Genomic DNA, 22,365 nt, shown 5'->3' on the forward strand with positions numbered 1-22,365 from the left:
AACCCCACCAGGGGTGATGCTCTGCCCACCAGGGGGCGATGCTCTGCCCATCCTGGGTGTCGCCATGTTGCGACCAGAGCCACTCTAGCACCTGAGGCAGAGGCCACAGAGCCATCCCCAGTGCCCGGGCCATCTTTGCTCCAATGGAGCCTTGGCTGAGGAAGGGGAAGAGAGAGACAGAGAGGAAAGCGCGGCGGAGGGGTGGAGAAGCAAATGGGCGCTTCTCCTGTGTGCCCTGGCCGGGAATCGAACCCGGGTCCTCCGCACACTAGGCCGATGCTCTACTGCTGAGCCAACCGGCCAGGGCCTGTTTGATTCGTTTTTATAGTTTCAATTTCCTTGGTAATATATTCTTTGTGTTCATTGAGTTGTTTTCTGAGCTCCTTAAATTGCCTTTCTGTTTTTCTTGTATATCTTTAAGTATTTTTAGGATTTCTATTTTAAATTTTCTGTCATTTAGCTCCAAGGTTTCCAATATATTAAATTTTTTCTCCATAGACTTTTCCTCATCTATCTGTGCTACCTATCTGTATTTTGTATCCATAATATTCGATTTCCTTTTCCTTAATGGCATCTGAGGGTGGTTTTGTTGATAGTATTAATGAGAATTAATAAAGAATAAAAAGTTAAAAAATAAAAATAAAAAATAATAAAAAATTATTATTCCCCCCCCCCCATTTTTTCCTCTCCTCTCCTCTCCCCTCCTTCTTGAGAAAATCTTGTGGTGAACTGTGAATTATATTGTGCTAAATAGAACAAAAACTACCTATAATGGAGGGCCTGAGTTTGGGAGAAGTGATAAAGGGGCAAAAAAAGGGGTATGGACCCACAAAATGCAAAAAAGGAAAAAATTTGGGTCAAGAATAAAATGATTTGCTTTTAGGTGATGGTTGACTAAGAGATATGATGAGAGGTATAAGAGGGAAACAGGAAAAGGGGGAAAAATTTAAAAATTACTATTGTATTTCATGGAGCAAGAACTAGATAAAATGGAGAGCCAGGGTTGGGAGCACTGCTAGTGAGTTAAAAAAGTGAAGTAAGCCTGACCAGGTGGTGGCGCAGTGGATAGAGCTTCAGACGGGGATGCGGAAGGACCCAGGTTCGAGACCCCGAGGTCGCCAGCTTGAGCGTGGGCTCATCTGGTTTGAGCAAAGAGCTCACCAGCTTGGACCCAAGGTCGCTGGCTCCAGCAGGGGGTTACTCAGTCTGCTGAAGGCCCACGGTCAAGGCACATGTGAGAAAGCAATCAATGAACAACTAAAGAAGTCGCAACGCGCAACGAGAAACTGATGATTGATGCTTCTCATCTCTCTCCGTTCCTGTCTGTCTGTCCCTGTCTATCTCTGCCTCTGTAAAAAATAAAAATTAAAAAAAAAATTAAAAAAAAAAAAGTGAAGTAAAAAAACCCCAAAGTGCCACAAAGAAAAATTTGAGTCCCAGATAAAATAATTTGTTATAGATTGAATGAGAGTAAAAGTAAAGGAGAAAAGAATAAACTAATATAGAGGGAGAAATAAAAAAGAAAGAGGAAAACACAAAAAGAAGAAAAAAGAATAAAAGGAGAGAGAGAGAGTTAAGGGTTTTGAAGTGCAACCTTCATAGAGAGAAAGGAAGAAGAAAGAAAAGATAATGGGAGATGTAACACTTATGGGTAGTGTAGTTCAAGGAGAGGAGAGAGTAAGACCAGCAGAGAATTAAATGACCAAATTGGAAGAGGAAGAAAATAATCAAGACAAGAAGATAAGAGAAACAAAGGAACAAATATAATAAAATGGGATAGGTTATAAAGTCTGTGGATTATTCTTGATTTTGAGAGGTTATCTTCTTGCTTTTTCTTTTCTCTCTTCTTATCTGGTCAGTGACTCTGTACCCCAGGTTCTGCCCCTGTGGCATGCTTAGGTAGAGGTTTGCAGTTGATAAGTCTCTATGGCGATGTCATATATTGGGCTTCAGTCTCATTGGCAGTCGAGGCTCATTAGCATTTGCAGGCTCCGCCAATGAGAGAGTTCGTGTTCCTGAAGCCTCTCTCCTAGTCTTTCCTTCCTGAATTAGTAGCCTGATGATCCAGCTATGGGGTTGCTGCTGCCTCTGCCTGGAGAGTAAGAGGCTTAAAGAGCTGGCAAACCCCCACTCTATTCCCACTCAGCACAGGGCTCTGGGTAAGGCTCAGTCAGTCAGAGCTGCTAGCATAATCAGGCGGGGTTTCCGCCCACTCAAAGACCCCTGGCTCTGCCACTCTGTCCGGGAACACAGGCCCCCACTTCCAGGGGAATCTCTCACCCACTATATGCGCTCACCGACCAGGATATCCAGACAGCCGCCTCTGACTCCTGGTGAGGTACCCCGCCCGCATGGAAAATTCAAGCGTATGGAATTTTGCTCCCACTCACTCCCGTGCGCTGCTTTTTGGGGCACAGGGGCAACCTCAAGACTCTGGTTTTGGCCTACAAAAAGGCCTCTGACTCTGCCCCTCTGTCCGGTAACATGGGCACCCACTCCCGGGGCTCTAGGAGGAATCTCTCGTCTACTATCTGCACGTGCTGACCAGGAGATTGGGGCAGATGGCTGCCCCAAGTGACTTTCTTTGTCTGGGTTTGGCGCGAGCGTTAGCTTGTGTTGACTGGGTTGCCACAAGCACAGTTTTTCCTCGGCTTGGATATCCATGCCACAGCCTGGTTCAGACGTTTGTGCTGCAGTCTGGTTCTATTCACACCCTATGCCTGCCTTAGTTCCTATATTCTCAGTTCCCAGTGAAAGCAGCCCTTATTTAGGTTAGTGAGGAAGGCAGAGTGTTTCTTCCTCCTTATTTCCTTTGGGGTTGATTATATATTTAGTCATTTTTTTGCTCAATCATACCTTCATGGTTAGTGTGGAACTTCTGGAGGCTCTAAGGATAGATTTTTCTGTCTCTGATTGAAGATCTTGTTGAATTTTTGGGGAGATTTATTGGTATCACTCCTTACAGTGCCATTTCTCTGACGTCACTCCAAAATAGCTGTCCATCATTTTAAATGGAACCTATCTTCCTGGGTTTTAGAGAGCTGGAGTCGGTGTCCTAACAGGAGATAGGTGGGGACTTGTGACTCCGGTCCCTGCCAGTTCTAGGTGGTCGAGGTGGGCCGAGAGCCTGGGGTTCTGTCGTTGTTTTATTTTTAAAGAATGATCAGATTTTCTGTTACATCCATCTAAGACTCACTCTTGATGCTTATCTCGTAAGTTTGACAATTATATTTAAAAATACCACAGTTTTTATGCCAGTAGCATAATTTTATTTTTTGCATTTATTCGTTCCATTCTAAAGGCCAGTCCGTGAAAATATTTTCTGACATTAAACTAGTCTGTGGCCCAAAAAAGATTGGGGACCACTGCTCTAAATTGCTGATTTGATCCTCTGCTTCGTTCAGCCTGCTGTTGATTCCTTTTAGTGCAGTCTTCATTTCTGACTAGTTCTTTTTTTATTTCAATGTTCTTTTTGATGTTTGCTATCTCCTTAAGTTCTCATTGTAATCATCCATTGTTGCTCTAAGATCCTTGTGCATCCTAATAACCATTATTATTGTTGTTGTTGTTAATTATTTATTTATTTAGTGAGAGGATGGGGAGGCAGAGACAGACTCCTGCATGTACCCTGACTGGAATCTACCCAGCAAGCCCACTAAGAAGCCATATTTTTCCCATCTGGGGCCCTTGCTCTATTGCAACTAGAGTAATTTTTTTAGCACCTGAGGCAGAGGCCATAGAGCCATCCTCAGTGCCCAAAGCCAACTAGCTCCATTTGAGCCATTTTTGCAGGAGGGGAGGTGAAGAGGGAGGGAGAGAGAGAGAGAGAAAGAGAGAAACAAGAGGGGGGGTGGAGAAGCAGATGGGCACTTCTCCTGTGTGCCCTGACCTGGAATTGAACCCAGGACATCCACACACCAGGCCAACATTTTACCACTGAATCAACAGGCCAGGGCCCTAATAAATATTATTTTAAACTCTGCATCTGGTAGTTCAGTTACTTCTATTTTATTCATTTCTTTTTTGAGAGATTTCTCTTGTTGATTCATTTAAGTTGCATTTCTTTGCCCATTTTTTTGTCTGTGTATTAGGTAGTGCTGCTCTGAACATTTATTGTGGTGTCTTTATGAGGAAAATGAGCTCATTGGTACTGACCTCCAGGCCTTCTGAGTTCCTTGCTCTAGGAATACTTCTTGAGGGTAATATTTACCCTCTTGTTGTATGTGAGTATTGAATGCAGTCAGTCCTTTTGTGGGTGCAGTTATCCCTTCAGGCTGGCTGGTTCTGAGTGTCAACCTTGATCATGTGTATTAGATGCTGTGCAGTGTCTGTCCTGTTGGGCATACTTATTTTCCACAATGTTTGGTGCCTGGTGGAGTTCTCCTTTGGGCATGCTGTTTGTGTAGTTAGCTGAGTCTAGCATTGGTGTAGTCTGTCTGCCACTATTAGTTGTGTTAGTTCTAGGTCCTCTTGGGTTGGTAGTAGCAGTTGTTTGTAAACTTCTAAGGGCTACCTGTCTGGAGCTACTGCTCTTTTTGCTGTTGGTGTCTGCGTTTTCTGTGCCTGGGTAGTGTGGGAGGTGCCAACGTGTTATAAAAATTGGCTTCCACCGGCTTAGAGATGACAGCAGCTCTATAAAAACCCCAAGCTCCATAAGATTTGCCTCCACTTTTCAGCTGTTTCACCTTCTCCTGCAGCTGCATGGTCTTTCCACAGAGTCTTCTTTGTGAACAAGTCCTGCCGGGGGTGAGGATGATGGAGACGCAAAGACTCGACTCAGGGGACCAGGTTCAGTGATGCAGATCTACTTTATTCAGGAAGTAAACTAGCTTATATACATGGGTTCAGCCTATAGGGTGTACACCATGTCCTTCATAGCCAATGGCTGAAAAGATCAGGGAGCTGCGTGGTTGGCACTAAGTCACTTCCTTATAGCGGGTGAGCTTCCTTCCTGGGTATGCCCAGGAGGCTTCTGGGAGCTGGAGTATTCTCACAGCATTGCAGCAGCTACAGCTGCTAGAAATGTGCTCTGCACTCCACCCACCTCTCCCCCTTCTCTTTTAATTAAGGCAAATTGGACTTGTTGAATGACAGCTTGCTGTTGTTGTAACCTCTGAATGCTACGTATTATGCAACGGAACCCTAGTAGAACTAAAACAACTATAATATCTATTATACTATTTGCTAATAGATTAGCTGGATTAAACAATGAGGCAAGCTTCTGTAATGTTTGACTAGTTAGGAAATAGAACGGGGGTCTTAAACAGGGGATTCCTCCTAGGTGTCAGGATGTCATTTTCCTCCCATTGTGTTACAGAGGCCTTCTAGGTGCCATTAAACATAGTCCATTTTGATTGTAAAAAATGGACATAGGTTTATGCATGCCCCCTTCCTACAAAGGTCCCAGTGTCTAAACACGAAACAAATGGCTTGCTGCAGGCTGCGTACTGCATATGGTTGCAAGGCACATTACACAAATTACAACAACATGACAAATCATACAATTTTAACAATTACAAAAGTACATTTCACCAGTCTCTGAGCACTTTGCCAAAAGCACAAAATGTTCTCGGCCTTCTTTCTAGCCATGGGAAAAGCTTCCCAGAGCAGGGGAAGGGCCTCCAGCAAAGTTGCCCCCCACCCCCATCAGGGTATTTCACATTGTCCAAAATCCGTAAGTCCATCCAACAAAGGAGCCAGTGCTCACTCAGGTCGTAGTCCAGGAAATCAGTCCATGCACATGAGGCCTCAGCCACCCCCCTCATCCCTGCCATCCTGGCAGGTCTTACACTGTCCCAAAGAGGAGCACATGGCAATGGCAGTCAGCATTTCCATCTCTGCTCTGGAGAGCATGATGGGGTCTACCACTATGTCCCAAAATGTCAGTGAATCCAGCAGCAGCTTAGCAGGAACTCCCTGCCATTCCAGCGGCCACTCGGTGATGCAAGCCTGGCTTCCATTCATCTTCCCACTGCAGCTGCCGCCGTTTACCTTCTGGAGTCTGCGAATCGCAACTCCGGCTCATTTCTCCTCATCCTCCGAAGATGAACTGAAAACACCAGCTTGCGCTGCTGGGCTTGAGCCCCAGGCTGCCGCCGCCTGTGTCTGAGAGTCAGTGGTTACTATAGCACACATAAGCAAGAACAGAGCACCAGGGCCTGGGGGCCCATCAGGGGCAATTCTCTGGGCCCACCCCGCCAAAGCCTCCACATCCCCCCAGGTGATGGGGCACACACACTGGCTGCGAGTTCTTCTTCTAGAGTGCTGAGGACCTCCTCCCCTCAGGCATAGTTGGTGTGGAGAAGGCCAGGGCTGTGGCTTTAGAAGGGTGAAGACTGAACCACTTAGTGGGTGCCCAAGAAACCCTGTCAAGCAGGTTGGGGGGTTCCTGGAATCCAAATTAGCTGAAAAACACAAGCATAACCTCTCCCTTGCGTTAGAAGAGGGTGTGATCCCCGCCACCGTGCCTTGGCTGGGTCCTTCCAGCATTATTTCAGAGAGAGGGGTGGGAGAGAGAGAGAGAGCGAGAGATACAGAAAAATAGACAAGACAGACAGAAAGAAAAAAGACACATGGGGGCGTATAGGCTGGCCCATGGGTCTGCAGTGGTAACACATGTTGGAGTTAAAGCTGGGGTAGAAAATGGAGTCTGAGAGGCTGGGGTGGGGCACTGAGCCCAGACAGGGAATGCGGAAGTAGCGACTTCTGCTTTTTCTGGTGGCAGAGCTGATGGCACGGTTAGCAATTCGGTTGGTTTTGTTTCTGCATGCTCAGCCGCAATTTTGTCAAACTCGGAGGCTGAACTACTTTCCTCCTCAGTGGAGGGGGCAAATAGGGAGGTAGGGGCTCCTCTGAAAGAGGAGAAGCCTGTAGGACCTTAGGGACTGGTGGAGGGTCCCCAGCAGGAGCACTGGTCAGGCAGGCATGTATTGCCAATAAGGCAGGAGTGAGGCCGAGAGGGAAGGCCTGTCCCTCATGTACCTCGGCCGAACAAACACGACGGAGAGCTCAGGCCCAAGTATCTGGGTCCCAGAGCGGCGTGTCCCTAATCCAGAGATTGAGACCAGAGAGGATCTCCCAGTAAGTACAGAGATCCTTTTCACAAACTTCAACTCACTTATTCTGCAATAGGGCTTGCAGGGCTCAAGCCTGCGGGGCTCAAGAGTGGGGGAGAAGGTTTCCCATTGCAGAGAGTCACTCATCCATTGGATGCTGGTTAGGTCCCTGCCCCACGTTGGGCTCCTGTTGTGGACAAGTCCTGCCGGGGGTGAGGACGATGGAGACGCAAAGACTCGACTCTGGGGACCAGCTTCAGTGACACAGGTCCACTTTATTCAGGAAGTAAGCTAGCTTATATACATGGGTTCAGCCTATAGGGTGTTACACCTTGTCCTTCACAGCCAGTGGCTGAAAAGATCAGGGAGCTGCGTGGTTGGCACTAAGTCACTTCCTTATTGCGGGCGAGCTTCCTTCCTGGGTATGCCCAGGAGGCTTCTGGGAGCTGGAGTATTCTCACAGCATTGCATCAGCTGCAGCTGCTAGGGCTGTGCTCTGTGCTCCACCCACACTTCTGTAGAAAGACTAGTGTAGGCTCAAACTCCACCTCATTCTACCAATCTCTCTACATGTTGCAAGCTTGGTGGGTTAAGGCAGCTGAGGTTGGGAATACCATGTTAGTGGGACCCCCTACTTTAGGGGTCTCTTGCTCAGGAGCTCAGTATGGGAAAAGTGGCCCCTACCCTGGAGCCTAATCCTCAGACACTGCTGGGTCCTCCAATTCCATTCCTCTCTAGTGAGGTGAGCAGCAGGATCAGATTGGGTGGGACTGCAGTCCCCTCTGCAGAAGTTTGTCCATCTGGGGAGCCCCTGGTCTCAGGGAGGAAGACCAAGCCCTGAGGCCAACTGTGCAACCCAGAAGGTGGCTAAGCCTCTTGACTAGAACAAACTATAAGTTCCAGGGTATCCACACCTTGAATGTCCATGTTCCAAGCCTCTCTCCCCACTGTGGAATCGAACCCAGTGGGGCAGGATATCCAGTCCCAGACCAGTTGACTGTGAAACCCCACCCTGTCCAATGTGCATGAGCTGCTGTATGAGAGTTGACCACAAAAAGCAGAACTTGCCACAGCTGGGCCCAGTGTCCGATAAGCCCTCCTTTAGGACACACTGCCAACAAGAGTTGTTAGGTCTTAAACTGATGATCTCCACAGATGGCCATAGGATGTGTTGGCCCTGGGCCTCCCTAGAGGGAACTTGATGCAGACCATTGGAGGACACTGTCTGTGACTGACTCTCAGCAACCTTCTTAGAGCCACAAGCAATCCAGAGTTTGTGGCTGCCTCTGCTGGGCCCAGGTGCACATGGAAATACCAAGCTGCAAACCTAGGCTGGCTTTTACCCACTCTGGGCCTGGGGGAATGTCAACAAAAGGCCAAAGTTCCTTGAGATCTGCCTCCTGTAGCTTCTTTTGTCTGCTGGCTGCTTGTTGGGCTCAGCCACTGAAATAAAACCTCTGGCCCTGGCCAGTTGGCTCAGTGGTAGCGCGTCGGCCTGGCATGCAGGAGTCCCGGGTCCAATTCCCAGCCAGGGCATACAGGAGAAGCGCCCATCTGCATCTCCACCCCTCCCCCTCTCCTTCCTCTCTGTCTTTCCCCCTCCTGCAGCCAAGGCTCCATTGGAGCAAAGTTGGCCTGGGCGCTGAGGATGGCTCTATGGCCTCTGCCTCAGGCGCTAGAATGGCTCTGGTTGCAACAGAGCAATGCCCCAGATGGGCAGAGCATCGCCCCCTGGTAGGCATGCCGGGTGGATCCCAGTCGGGCACATGCAGGAGTCTGACTGCCTCCCCATTTCCAACTTCAGAAAAATACAAAAAAAAAAAAAAAAAAAGTAAAAACCTCTGGTAGAATCTAGAGCCTGCGGCAATTCATGGATCAGGAAGGGTGATGGATATGGCTTGGCTGCAGGTGTCAGTTTGTCCAGACTTTTTTCACAGGCCTCAGTAGGGTATGGCCCCCAAGAGCCTGAAGGGTGGGCCTCTGAGACTCAGAGGTGTGGTCTAGCTGCTGTTGGGCAGTTTCTACTGAATCTCCCATAAGGTGGATGCACCAGGCATCATCTGAGGAGAGTGCGTGGGAAAGCTCTGGCCTCAACGCCAGAAAACTGAGTCCCTGACACACCCCCTGCTTCCTGGCTAACTTCTCAGAGCAGCTCAGTCTCCATAGGGTGGGGCAGGAGAGATTCCCGAGGGTGGGGCAGTTGCTTTCCCCTAGGTTGATGCCACACAGAGAGGATTGCTCCACCCAAAAAAGATGGAGACTGCAGTATTGGAGAATGGCTCAGCACAGGGGTTCCCGTGGCCATCCCCCTCAGTGTCTCTCCCTGGGCCAAGTTCACACTCTCCTGATACAACTCTAGTCCTTAGCTCTCCCCCTCCAGAGCCCCAGGTAAGTGGCTGTGAGCAAGATTTTCTACGTGAGCCCTTTAAGACAAAGCCTGTGTCTCCAAGAGCTCAGTATCTTTCTCGCAGACAGAAGCCTCACCTCTTTTCACTTTCAAATGCTATATGGGTGCCTCTTTTAGGCTCTGGGGCTCTAGGCTGGGATGTTGGGCCTGGGGCTGAGGATCCTCCCCTCTCAGGCTGAACTTCCCTGCAGTAAGAGTCCCTCCGGACCCCCAGCCGCCACTCACTCCTGGGAGCAGGGCAGCCCTTTCTGCATCTCTGTCCTTCCTTCCAGTCCCAGTGTGGCTTCTTCTGTGATCCTTGGTTAGACTCTTCTTCATTTAGTCCAAAGCTGGTTTTTCAAAATAGTTGTTCTTAAATTAAGTTGTAATCCATTTTGGTCCTGGGAGGTGGCATTTGGAATATTTGCCTACTCCGTCGCCATCTTGGAATCCCTCAAAAAGTAGTTGTTTTAACTGGAAGACAGGAGGAACCTTACCTGTTTTCAGAACATAAATCATAAATAAAATTTGCCTGCTGCTGAAACAAATACGGAACAATTGACTTAATATTCTGTATGCCCTGGCCCATCAGGGGCCAGACTGAAGGAGAGAAGGAAGACGCCATTAACTCTCCAAGAGGCTCAAGATAAGTTGCTGCTTTGTTCTCAACTTTTTTTTTGTCTACAAGATGATGTGGTTGGAGTCAAAATACAACAGGTCCTTGAATAACATCATTTCATCTAATGTCATTTCACTGCAAACTTGATGAGGAAAAAAAAAAAAGATTCTCAGCCAGGGCCCCTGTCTGTGTGGAGTTTGCACATTCTCTCATGTCTGCATTTTTTCTGGGGACTCTGGTTTCTTCCCACATCCCATAGATGTGCATATGAGGTGAATGGGTGTGTCTGCATTGTCCCAGTCTGAGTGTGTGTGTGTGGGTGAGCACCTGTGATGAAACGGTGTCCTGTCCAAGGTGGGTTCCTCCCCTGTACCCTGAACTGCTGGAATAGGCTCTGGCCACCCGTGGCATTGAAATGGAGATAAGCAGGTTAAAAAACAATGTTCTTGGCCCTGGCCGGTTGGCTCAGAGGTAGAGTGTCGGCCTGGCGTGCGGGAGACCCGGGTTCAATTCCCGGCCAGGGCATGTAGGAGAGACGCCCATTTGCTTCTCCAACCCCCACCTCCTTCCTCTCTGTCTCTCTCTTCCCCTCCCACAGCCGAGGCTCCATTGGAGCAGAGATGGCCCGGGCGCTGGAGTGGCTCTGGTCATGGCAGAGCGACGCCCCAGAGGGGCAGAGCATCGCCCCCTGGTGGGCACAGCGTCGCCCCTGGTGGGCGTGCCGGGTGGATCCCGGTCGGGCGCATGTGGGAGTCTGTCTGACTGTCTCTCCCCATTTCCAGCTTCAGAAAAATACAAAAAAAAACCCAAAACAATGTTCTTACTTGTTTTTATTAATCTTTCTTAAATGTATGTGTAGCTCACATTTATTTCAATGTTCAATATCAGAAGTGTTTTGGGTCTTTATTTAGAAGTTTTATGATTTTTTTTTCTGTATTTTTCTGAAGCTGAAATGGGGAGAGACAGTCAGACAGACTCCCGCATGCGCCCCACCGGGATCCACCCGGCACGCCCACCAGGGGCGAAGCTCTGCCCACCAGAGGCGATGCTCTGCCCCTCTGGGGCGCTGCTCTGCCACAACCAGAGCCACTCTAGCGCCTGAGGCAGAGGCCAAGGAGCCATCCTCAGCACCCGGGCCATCTTTGCTCCAATGGAGCCTTGGCTGCGGGAGGGGAAGAGAGAGACAGAGAGGAAGGAGGGGGGGGTGGAGAAGCAAATGGGCGCTTCTCCTATGTGCTCTGGCCGGGAATCGAACCAGGGTCCCCCACACGCCAGGCCAACGCTCTACCGCTGAGCCAACCGGCCAGGGCTATGATGTTTTTTTCCCTTTTTCTTTTTTTTAATTTTATTTATTCACTTTGGAGAGAAAGAGAAAGAGAGAGAAGGGAGGGAGGAGCAGAAAGCATCAAATCCCATATGTGCCTTGACCAGGGAAGCCTGGGGCTTTGAACCGGCAACCTCAGTGTTCCAGGTTGATGCTTTTACCCACTGCGCCACCACAGGTCAGGCTATGATGTTTTTATGACCAGAAAAATGTACTAGGAACTTAACTCTTGTTTATATCAATTAGCCTGTTGTAAAATTGGTTTCGTTATACATTGGTTCACTTAAAGTCACAGTTTTCAGGAACATCTTGGATGTTAAGTGAGAACTTACTGCATCTACAATGTTTCCAGTTCTAAAACTTGATGCTTTTATCTTCCTTTAGGTCTACATGCCACACAAAGGGCAGTCTCGGGACACTAGGACCAGGGAGCTGCTCCCTCTTGTCCTGAGATGACAGTTTTCTCCTTAGCATTTTCACCCTTCAGCTGTTGTCACCAACTATGCCACAACAGAGGTAGCAAAATTCTGAGAGAGTTTTTTCCCAATCAAAGCTACAACCCCACAGCTGAGCAGCCTTTCTTTTTTTCCTGTGTTCTTTTTTCTGGGTCTTAATTGGGGTCACACTGAATATTATTATATTTGTGTCACCTCACACGTCATCCCATTTCAGGACTTCTCAAACCAGCTTAGACGGAGGAACATCTAGAAATCTTTCTTTGCTTTGCTGACCTTGATATCTTGAGATTTTAAAATATAAATATAATAATAATATAAAGAATTTGCAGCGAAGTAATAAACCATCTGATATCTAGGTTCTAGATAGAGACAAACAGCATCCAGCAGATGCTGAATTAAAAAGAAAAAATTTTAATGGAGAAAATTTGTTCTTATTGTTTAATATGATCTTATTTTCTGCAAACTGAGAAACCCTGGCCCACTGACTGCAGTTCAGAGCATGGGTGGAAGAATGTCAGCATACAGTGGTTAGAAGTGTAGGCTCTGAACCTATTAGTTATAAGACTTTGGATGGATTATTTAACCTATCCATGCTTTAGTTTCTCCAATAAAGGTGATAGCACCTAACTTCTAAGGTTACTGAGAAGCCCAAACAGGGTAGTACAAATAACACTTTCCAACTGAGCCAGGCACCCAAGAAGGATTTGACCAATGTTGGCTGTTATTCATTATGGAAGGCCACAGTCAGGCATGCTTAGGCAAGGGCTAGCTCAGGCAGGTAAAGAGATTAAAAATAAGAGCATCCTAACAAAATGGAAGGATTGACAAAAAGGAGGAGAAACAGATATAAGCAACACAGAGCCATTGGAGAAGTTGTAGGTGCTTATTTAACTTACATTTCTGCTAATTTGAACTTTTAGAAAAATTGTTAATCTCTTCTTACACAGGGCTTCATCTGGTAAGTAGAACTTGAGGTCACTGACTGTTCAGGCTAGGGTGCAAGGGTCATCAGAGCAAAAGGCTGTTTCTGGTGTTTTTTTTTTTTAAGGTTATCCGTCTCCAGGAAGCTCTGGGGATCTGCAGCCGAAGGATTTTCCAAGAATAATCTTTCAAATTGAGAAAGAAAGTTTAAAGGCTTGTTTTTGTTTTATTTTATTGTGTTTTTAAGTCACATTTCAAAAATAAGGGTGTAAGGCCAGTAGCCGCCATCGTGGCCATTCACATGCAGGTTCTCACTGGATTCAGACAGTAAAGAAACAATGGAGCCAAGAACTGGGCCATCATCTTTAATCCCAGCTTGCACCCAGCAGGCAAGGAAAAACACACACTGAACTCCAAAACCCACTCATTCAGTGCTCACAAAGCTACTGACTTATCCGAGTCTCCTAGAATCAAAGGTTTCTAGCTCACCAGACTTATTCACCTCTGTTCCCCATCTCCTTCCTTCTCTCTGCACAAACTCTGCACAAACTGGCTTCTTCCTCAACACTCCACCATTTTTTGGCTGCTTCTCCTGGCCTCCTCCAAGTGGCCTTTCTCTGCTCTCCTCTTTAATGCTAATCTCAGGAACCGAGAGAGCAAGCTCCTGGTCTGCCCCACTTTATCTTTTTTTTTTCCCCCCTTGTATTTTTCCTAAGTTGGAAACAGGGAGGCAGTCAGACAGACTCCTGCATGCGCCCGACCGGGATCCACCCGGCATGCCCATCAGGGGGCGAAGCTCTGTCCATCTGGGGCATCGCTCTGCCACAATCAGAGCCATTCTAGCACCTGAGGCAGAGGCCACAGAGCCATCCTCAGCGTCCGGGCAAACTTTGCTCCAATGGAGCCCTGGCTGCAGGAGGGGAAGAGAGAGACAGAGAGGAAGGAGAGGGGGAGAGGTGGAGAAGCAGATGGGCGCTTTTCCTGTGTGCCCTGGCTGGGAATCAAACCCGAGACTCCTGCATGCCAGGCCGACGCTCTACCACTGAGCCAACTGGCCAGGGTCCCCACTTTAGAGTGTAGAAACCAAAAACCTTTAATCCAATATACAAATAAGGAAGTGTCTGATACAAAGTCACTTATCTGAGGCATAATTGTATTCCTCATGAGAGTGCACCACCCTACATCAAAAAGGATGGGAAAGGCCCTGGCCGGTTGGCTCAGCAGTAGAGCGTCGGCCTGGCGTGCGGAGGACCTGGGTTCGATTCCAGGCCAGGGCACATAGGAGAAGCGCCCATTTGCTTCTCCACCACCCCCCTCCTTCCTCTCTGTCTCTCTCTTCCCCTCCCACAGCCAAGGCTCCATTGGAGCAAAGATGGCCCGGGCGCTGGGGATGGCTCCTTGGCCTCTGCCCCAGGTGCTAGAGTGGCTCTGGTCTCGGCAGAGCATCGCCCCCTGGTGGGCAGAGCATCGCCCCTGGTGGGCGTGCCGGGTGGATCCCGGTCGGGCGCATGCGGGAGTCTGTCTGACTGTCTCTCCCCGTTTCCAGCTTCAGAAAAGGAAAAAAAAAAAAAAAAAAAAAAGGGTAGGAAAGGCTTAGTCCTAAAACCAAGCCCTAGGCTACAAGGATCCTGCCAGTCCACAGTCCACCCCAAACACACATTAATATCACCTGGGTGATGGGCTTCCATGTGGGCAGTGCCATCTTTAACAAAGTGAGCATAATATATTTTATCTGCCCAACAAAGGGCTATAAAAAGAAGGGTTGCCCATTCTCAGAACCACAGTGCTCTTGCCCGAGCCCCCCTTGCCTGTGACTCCCCTCTCTTTCCAAGGCAAATCAGCACTTTCCAAAGCCTGTTGACCCCTCCGAGCTTTTCCCCAACACACTCTGTGTCTGGGGTTGTTACTTTGAGCACGTTCAACCTTTCCTCAGATGTCACTGAACTGTGCGTAGGCTGGCCTTCTGGGCATTGACCCTTAAGCAAATAGTGTTCTCAAAAAAGCTTGAATTCTGTTCAGTGTTTATTAGTGATGAACACTGAAGCTGGAAAGGGTTGTAAAACCCTCTGATTCTCCACAGTGGAGTCCACTGCTTCTTTTGGCTTCCTCGAGTTCACTTTCACAGGTAAGTGACTTACAGCGTCTATAGCATTTGAGGATTATGCTTTGCAAGTCCATTCCCTCTAAAGCTCATTTTGTGGGCACTGTGTTTTAAAGGATGGCCTCCTGTCATGTGTTAAATAACATGACAGTGCTTGGATAGAAATTTGCAGAATACGTGAATGATTTCATATTATATACAATACAGATGACTCTTACTTGCTGTTTCATGTTGGTCAAATAAGTTTGTAAATATGATATATAGGTTTGCCCGCTTATAGTTTGCATTGGGTGTGGGGGACAGGCTGTAAGCAGGCACGGTCGTTATAGCCTAAGGCTTAGTTTTAAGACTAAGCCTTTCCCATCCTAAGTGACTTTGTATCAGAGACTTCCTTGTTTGTATATTGGATTAAAGGTTTTGATTTCTACACTATAAAATGGAGCTCGCTCTCTCTCGGTTTCTGAGATTAGCATTAGAGAGGAGACCAGAGAGGAGAGCAGAGAAAGGCCATGTGGAGGAGAGGAGAAGCAGCCAAGATGGCAGAGTGCTGAAGGAGAAGCCAGTTTGTGCAGAGTTTGTGCAGAGAGAAGGAGATGAGGAACAGAGGTGAAAAAGGCTGGTGAGCTAGAAACCTTTGATTCTAGGAAACTCGGATAAGTCAGTGGCTTTGGGAGCCCTGAATGGAAAGGGAAGTGTTTCCCACTGTGTGTATTACTTGCCCACCGGGTGTAAACTAGGATTAAAGCTAATGGCCCACCAGTTCTTGGCTTCGTTGTTTCATTACCGTCTGTCCGAATCAAATGCGAACCTGCACGGGCCAGGCGGCTATGATGGTGGCTGTGGCTACTGGCTTTACAGATAATGTTCTCAAAAAAGCTTGAATTCTGTTCAGTGTTTATTAATGATGAACACTGAAGCTGGAAAGGGTTGTAAAACCCTCTGATTCTCCACAGTGGAGTTCACTGCTTCTTTTGGCTTCCTCAAGTTCACTTTCACAGGTAAGTGACTTACAGCGTCTATAGCATTTGAGGATTATGCTTTGCAAGTCCATTCCCTCTAAAGCTCACTTTGTGGGCATTGTGTTTTTGATCTATTATAGGACGGCCTCCTGCCATGTGCTAAATAACATGAAAGTGCTTGATAGAAACTTTCAGAATATGTGAACGATTTTATACTATTATATACAATACAGATGACTCTTACTTGCTGTTTCATTTATTACAATGCTCATCAGTTCTTTTGAGAATCTGTGCTGTATGGGGATGTGTTGTGCAAATGGTGAAGAGATCGAATAATCTGCCCAAAGTAAAAATGCCAGTAAAATTTCTTAACTTGGCTTTATGAAAGCATAATTTTGTTTGCACTGATAACCACAAATCCTACCCTGGGAAGCTGGTGCTGGTTTAATAAAGAACTATATCGACTTATTTTTTCTCCAACACCATGCTCATTTTCTCATTCTCCCAGTTTTTAATAATTTAGATACTAAAAAATATGAGCTCTGGATGTTTGACTAAAGGGGAAAAAATTCATTTCTAGAATCTAATTTCAGGTTTTTTTTTAGGTTTGTTGGGTAGATAAAATATATTATGCTCACTTTGTTAAAGATGGTGCTGCCCACATGGAAGCTGCCACTCAGGTGATATTAATGTGTGATGGGGGCAGGCTGTGGGCAGGCAAGATCCTTGTAGCCTGGGGCTTGGTTTTAGGACTAAGCCTTTCCCACCCTTTTTCTTTTTTTTTATTATTTTTATTTATTTATTCATTTTAGAGAAGAGAGACAGAAAAAGAGAGAGAGAGAGAGAGAGAGAGAGAAGGGGAAGAGCAGGAAGCATCAACTCCCATATGTGCCTTGACCAGGCAAGCCCAGGGTTTTGAACTGGTGACCTCAGTGTTCCAGGTCAAAGCTTTATCCACTGCACCACCACAGGTCAGGCCTTTCCCACCCTTTTTCATGTGGGGTGGTGCAATCCCATCATGCCTCAGATAAGTGACTTTGTATTAGAGACTTCCCTATTTTGTATATTGGATTAAAGGTTTTGATTACTACACTATAAAATGGGGACAGAACGGGAGCTTGCTCTCTTGGTTCCTGAGATTAACATTAGAACAGAAAGCAGAGAGGAGAGCAGAGAGAGGCCACGTGGAGGAGGCCAGGAGAAGCAGCCAAGATGGTGGAGTGTTGAGTGAGAAGCCAGTTTGTGCGGGGGGGGGGGGGGGGGGGGGAAGAGATGGGGAACAGAGGTGAATAAATCTGGTGAGCTAGAAACCTTTGATTCTAGGAAACTCGAATAAGTCAGTAGCTTTGTGAGCCCTGAATGAGTGGGTTTTGGAGCCCAGTGTGTGTTTTTACTTGCCCGCTGGGTGCAGGCTAGGATTAAAGATGATGGCCCATCAGTTTTTGGCTCCGCTGTTTCTTTACCGACTGTCCGAATCCAATGCAAACATGCATGGGCCAGGTTGCTGTGATAGTGGCCCTGGCTACTGGCTTTACAAGGTTTCCTTAGCCAGTAGAAATCACATGTTGCTGATGATTTGAACGCAAAGATCAAATTTACACATTTAAGACTGAGAACAATGTGCAGTATTTCTAAACGTTCTGAGGGAGGAATAGCTCTCTAGACATTTTAGGAACGCATTATAATGATTGTACCTAAGACACTTAATATTGGGATCTAAGAGTGGCTATTATAAAACTTTTAAAGTATTGACTATATATAGGCCACCCTATCTCCACACACTCCCTGTGGCTCCAGGCTTATTGACTTTGTTCTCTGCTCTGTGACTCTGTAATTACCTTGGAAGCCTCCACTCCCCTCCTGAGGAGGAACTGTTTACATGCCTCTCCTCACACTTGACTGTAAGCCCCTTGAGTAATTTGTGTGTCCTCCTCCTAAGAATAGTGCTGACAAATATTTGCTGATGAATGCAGGAAGTAAATTAGGAAATAATTTAAGAAAAAATAGTTGCCTATTCTGGTTTTAAAAGACACGGCAATTCCTAAAAGATGCCTGAGTTCCATGCAAGAATCAGTGAGTTCTGTGTTGCTTTGTAGAGATGAGGTAACCGTGCCTAGAAAGACACAGGAGGACTGGAAGTGACTTGGTGTTAAAGTCTCCCTTCTTCAAGAGCCCTACCTTAGTCCTCCATCTCAACTGTGACTCTGAAGAAAGGACATTTGTATGTCCCATGAGGATCCCTGTATATTTCTTTCTCTTCAGGGCTAAAAGGACCCCATTTGTTCCTATCCCTGGACAGTGTCTCCTACATTGTTGACACACACCATCATCCCATAACCTGCAAAATAGTATTTTTCTTTTTTCTTCTCGATATAGTCAATATTTCATTTCTCCTCTAATGATCCCTGGGAGAAATATCATTTGCTGGATTTGATGATAAGAAAGGGGCCCTCCCTACATTTCTAAATGTCAGCAGGAAAAGACATTTAAGGGTTTTTTAGAAAAATGGAAATTTGTAGCTTAGAAAGTGACTTCCATGTTTAAGAGGAGCAAGAGCAGTTAGGCTTTCCTCCCCAAGCAGTTCAGGGAAGGGGGGTTTGTGGAGCCCACAACCTTCAAAGATTTAAGCATTAGCTGCCAGGGCAGGGGGTGGAGAGGTAGAGAGGAAGGAGGCGGATATAGTCTCTGTCACAGCTACTCTGCCATTGTGGCCAAACACAAAATGAAAACAAATGTGTATGACATTATTTATTTTATAAATAAAGTACAATAAAACTTTATTTATAAAAACAGGTTGTGGGCCGAATGCTCCTGTTATAAGCTGTATCCTGGAGGGATCTCTGCTCCTGGGAGACTATTCTCACTCCTGACCTGTTTCTTTTCTTTTCTTTTCTTTTTTTCTTTTTCTTTCTTTTTTATTTTTTTTATACTTAAATTTTTATTAATTTTAATGGGGTGACATCAATAAATCAGGGTACATATATTCAAAGAAAACATATTCAGGTTATCTTGTCATTCAATTATGTTGCATACCCATCACCCAAAGTCTGATTGTCCTCCGTCACCTTCTATCTAGTTTTCTTTGTGCCCTTCCCCCTCCCCCTTCCCCTCTCTCTCCTTCCCTTCCCCCCCGTAACCACCACACTCTTGTCCATGTCTCTTAGTCTCGTTTTTATGTCCCACCAATGTATGGAATCATGCAGTTCTTGGTTTTTTTCTGATTTACTTATTTCACTCCGTATAATGTTATCAAGGTCCATCCATTTTGTTGTAGATGATCCGATGTCATCATTTCTCATGGCTGAGTAGTATTCCATAGTGTATATGTGCCACATCTTCTTTATCCAGTCATATATATATATATTATACTGTGATTAAAGCCTTTAAGCAAACTCTTGGCCAATACAACAACAATCCATAAAAGAGTAGTGTCCTTAACATGTTCACCAAGTCCAAGTTGGCACCAACACCATTCCAAATCCCTGTGAATGCAACCCAACCCCAGTTCAGTCCGTTAGGAGCTGTCACAAGGAGCAGGAGTTCAGGAAAAGTCCACATCCAGGAAAAGACCGCATGGCACTGGAATTGTTGTCATGATTCTATACTTTGCAGCTCACATTCAAGTCCCAATGACTGCTGCTTCTAGCTGGTAATGATTCAGGTAGACTGGAAAAGCCATCTGTAGCATGTGTGGAGATGGAGCCTCTGTTCTCTGCCTGGAGAGATGAGACCAGGGTGCTTTTCCCTGGAGCTCTGCAACTGTGGCATGGTAAAGAGAACCTTGGGATACACTAAGCTGGGTGGCAAAGGCAAATTCACAATAGAAGTTGGCAAAAGGGGGAGAGAGAGCTCTAAATTAGGAGTAGGTCCCAGCCTGAAATATGAGTGGGGCATTGAGGTAGGAGGAACAAAGGAAACACTATATAAACAGCAGAAAATAGGACTATCAACACCCACAACAGAGATCTTTGAGGGAAGAATAAAAAACCTGACTATTCAGGCAAGACATAGTTAAATGGCCCTTGTGCAAATGAGATCAGTTTACCTGCTTCTTGGAATAAATACCCTAGGCTTGTCCACAGTGTCGTAGATGGGGCCGACGGCCCTGGGCACCTTCAGCCTTCAGTGGCAAACCCCAGCATTCTGGGCAAGGTTAGGTCATAGGTGGCTGGAGCAGGGCTGGAAGAGACTGAACCCTCCCTTAGAGGAGCGAGGGGGAAGCCTACCTTCCAGTGTCCCTTTTTTCTCACAGCAAAGGCATGTAAGCCTGGCAGGCTTTAGCTAAATGACCTTCCTTTCCACTATTAAAGCAGGACCCAGATGGATTCCTATGAGACTTCTTTGGGGCGTTGGAGCCTTTAAGGGCATATCCTAAAAGCTGGTAGTTCATCTGATCTCTACTGGGCTTTTTCTGACTCTTGATACCTTAAAAGCCATGCTCAGAAGATCTTGCTGAGGGATTTGAGGATCCCCATCACCTATATAAACCTTTCCCATATATCTGGAGCTATTTGGAAAAAGACAAAACAGTGTTATTAGCTGGATCAAATAAAAGAAGGTAGAAGTTTGCAGGAGAAGAAGATTTGGTGTCTCCTGTTCATCAGCATTCAAAAGAAATTAAAATTTTTTTAAGTAAAAAGCATGATATGGTAGACCCATAGGAGTTCCAGGATATGACTCCCCCCTTTTAAATTTTTTTTTAATTGACCTTAAAATATTTGCTGGGTATGCTTTAATAATACCTTGACTTTAAAAATTGTAAGAAATACCCATAATTCAAAAGGTTTGACAAAATACAGTAAATGCTTTTGCTACATATGCAGGAGCATTGTCAGTTTTAACCAGTTTAGGAAATCCAATAATAGAAAAATGCATACAGACAATGAGCTATATAACCTGCTTAGCAACCTCTCCTGTTCTGGCAGAGGTTACTATGTATACAAATCCAGAATAAGTATCCACTGTAACGTGGACATAGGGCTGTTGGCCAAATGAAGGTATATGAGTAACCTCCATTTGCCAAAGTTGTCCTGGTAGGAGTCCTTGAGGGTTAACTCCAAATGAAGGGACAGATTGTAGTATAGGACACCTTGGACAGGATTTACCAATCTGCTGTGCTGCTTTCCGAGAAAGTTGAAGCTGTTTACACAGGGCTGCAGTGTTCTGGTGATGAACAGTATGAGACTGAATTGCTCGATCTGTCATGGTTGCTCCAAATAATTTTCTTTTGGGTAGCTTGTCAACAAGGGCATTCCTAAAGCTCCAGGGAGCATGGAATGAGCTCGAGTATGTCCTATAAAACATGGAGCTCTATGTTTACTTACAAGTCTTTGAAGAAGGAAGAACTGCTGAAATAGTTCATCCACAGTTGTCCCTAAGACAGCAGTCTTTATAGTGGAAACAACCATAAGTAAATATTTGCTGTCTGTATATAGATTAAAGGAGGAATATGGCAAATGCTGAAAAGCCATGATAATGGCATATAATTCTAGTCTTTGAGCTGATTTTAAGTTGACTGTTTCAGTATAAAGTTGTCCACTGATTTGCAAAAGCGATTTGCCAGTTAGTGGAAGTGTCCCAGAGCCATTGTTGTTGATCCTTTGAAAAAAGAAACAACAATAATTTTGAGGCTCAAAACCTATAAGCTATAACCATAGGTGATCTTGTCACCTATGCTCCTTGATAATCAAGGAAGCGACAAGATCAAAATATGGAAGTGTATTCCATGGGCTATTAGATGGTTCAATGTGCCCAAGCTGTAGCTGCTCTTGTACCAATCGAGCAGCTGCCCTAAGTTTCTCCTGAGAAAGGGGCCATTGGTCTACCCATACAGGATTATCTGATTTCCAAGTAGTTGGGCTGGCACGATGCATTATTGAGGTAGCAGGAGCTACCAAGGCCCCTATGCTAAATTTTGATGTCCTAATCCACACTTTCTGGTATTGGGTGAGAATTTCTATAGGGGTGAGAATTCCTCGCTGTTCTTTCCCTAGTCCCTTAGTGGACAAAAATCCCCGATCAAGCATCTGAGTACTGACTAAACCATTAGGACTGACAAGCAACGCTCCCATATTTTTCAAAACATCTCTACCCCACAAATTACCTGGCCATCCAGGGAGCGCATAAGGCTTAAAAAATCCAGAATGACCTTCTTAATCTTCCCAATGTAGAAAACTAGAACTTTGTTGAGGGGATTTACTCTGCCCTATACCTTGTAATTCTGTGGCTGCTGCATGAGTGGGCCAGGAAGGAGGCCAATGTAGCTTAGCAATAACAGATACATCAGCTCCAGTATCTAAAAGTCCTTTAAATTTATGCCCTTGTATTGTTAGTTCCATTTCAGGCTGTTCCTGACCTATTTTTTTTAAATCCAATTGGCAAAATCAGAGGAGCCAAATCACCAATTTTCTTGGGGCCCCTTATGCAGATGTGGCCTGAGAAGCAGAATTAGCATCCTTATAATATTCTTCTAACTGCCTGAATTAACCCTGAGACAAATTTTTTTATTATTAATTTTAATGGAGTGACATTGATAAATCAGG

At 46.0% G+C, this 22,365-nt stretch overlaps 1 protein-coding gene across 7 annotated transcripts in view; it reads left to right on the forward strand.

The window, feature by feature from the left end:
- ABCB11 (ATP binding cassette subfamily B member 11) overlaps positions 1 to 22,365 on the forward strand; it is a 167,942-nt gene that overhangs the window by 16,754 nt on the left and 128,823 nt on the right. For 2 of the 7 annotated variants that reach the window (XM_066278684.1, XM_066278689.1), the window contains exon 1: positions 14,781 to 14,888. The exons of 4 other annotated variants lie outside the window; for them this stretch is intronic. The gene's annotated coding sequence lies outside the window, so the exon portion shown is untranslated. Of the gene's footprint in view, positions 1 to 14,780; positions 14,889 to 15,772; positions 15,863 to 22,365 lie in introns of those variants that run through there. One more of the 7 variants, XM_066278685.1, reaches the window with a different exon arrangement.

This window comes from Saccopteryx bilineata, chromosome 5 (assembly GCF_036850765.1).
Source record: "Saccopteryx bilineata isolate mSacBil1 chromosome 5, mSacBil1_pri_phased_curated, whole genome shotgun sequence".
NCBI classification, from domain to species: Eukaryota; Metazoa; Chordata; class Mammalia; order Chiroptera; family Emballonuridae; genus Saccopteryx; species Saccopteryx bilineata.